The sequence below is a fragment of the Triticum aestivum genome, chromosome 3B (assembly GCF_018294505.1).
Source record: "Triticum aestivum cultivar Chinese Spring chromosome 3B, IWGSC CS RefSeq v2.1, whole genome shotgun sequence".
In the NCBI taxonomy this organism is placed as follows: domain Eukaryota; kingdom Viridiplantae; phylum Streptophyta; class Magnoliopsida; order Poales; family Poaceae; genus Triticum; species Triticum aestivum.
In genome coordinates, this window is record NC_057801.1 from 827,893,044 (window position 1) to 827,894,553 (window position 1,510).

The window sequence follows — 1,510 nt, forward strand, 5'->3', positions numbered from 1 at the left end:
TTATTTGGTGCCAGCGTTAAGCATGAACATTATATCTAGATCTTGTTTGATGCGAGACGGATATTCATTTAAATCAGAGAATAATGGTTGTTCTATTTATATGAATAATATCTTTTATGGTCATGCATCCTTGCTGAGTGGTCTATTTTTGTTGAATCTCGATCGTGGTGATACACATGTTCATAATATTGAAGTCAAAAGATGCAAAGTTGATAATGATAGTGCAACTTATTTGTGGCACTGTCGTTTAGGTCATATTGGTGTAAAGCGCATGAAGAAACTCCATGTTGATGGACTTTTGGAATCACTTGGTGCTTGCGAACCATGCCTTATGAGCAAGATGACTCAAACTCCGTTCTCCGGAACAATGGAACGAGCTACTGACTTATTGGAAATAATACATACCGATGTATGCGGTCCAATGATTATTGAGGCTCGTGGCGGGTATCGTTATTTTCTGACCTTCACAGATGATTTGAGCAGATATGGGTATATCTACTTAATGAAATATAAGTCTGAAACGTTTGAAAAGTTCAAAGAATTTCAGAGTGAAGTGGAAAATCATCGTAACAAGAAAAAAAAAGTTTCACAACTGTGGCCACCTGGAAACCACAGCGTAATGGTGTGTCCGAACGTCATAACTGTACTTTATTAGGTATGGTGCGATCTATGATGTCTCTTACCGATTTACCTCTATTGTTTTGGGGTTATGCTTTAGAGACGGTTGCATTAATGTTAAATAGGGCACCATCAAAATCCGTTGAGACGACGCCTTATGAACTGTGGTTTGGCAAGAAACTAAAGTTGTCGTTTCTTAAAGTTTGGGGTTGCGATGCTTATGTGAAAAAGCTTCAACTTGGTAAGCTCGAACCCAAACCAGAGAAGTGTGTCTTCATAGGATACCCAAAGGAAACTGTTGGGTACACCTTCTATCACAGATCCGAAGGCAAGATATTCGTTGCTAAAAATGGATCCTTTCTTGAGAAGGAGATTCTCTTGAAAGAAGTGAGTGGGAGGAAAGTAGAACTTGATAAGGTAATTGTACCTTCTACTGAGTTGGAAAGTAGTTCATCACAGAAATCAGTTCCAGTGGTGCCTACACCAATTAGTGAGGAAGCTAATGATGATGATCATGAAACTTCAGATCAAGGTACTACCGAACCTTGTAGGCCATTCAGAGTACGATCCGCACCAGAGTGGTATGGTAATCCTGTTCTGGATGTCATATTACTAGACCATGATGAACCTACAAACTACGAGGAAGCGACGATGAGCCCAGATTCCGCGAAATGGCTTGAGGCCATGAAATTTGAGATGGGATCCATGTATGAGAACAAAGTGTGGACTTTGGTGGACTTGCCCGCTGATCGGCAGGCCATAAAAAATAAATGGATCTTCAAGAAGAAGACCGATGCTGACAGTAATGTTACTGTTTACAAAGCTCGACTTGTTGCGAAAGGTTTTCGACAAGTTCAAGGAGTTGACTACGATGAGACTTTCTCACTCGTAG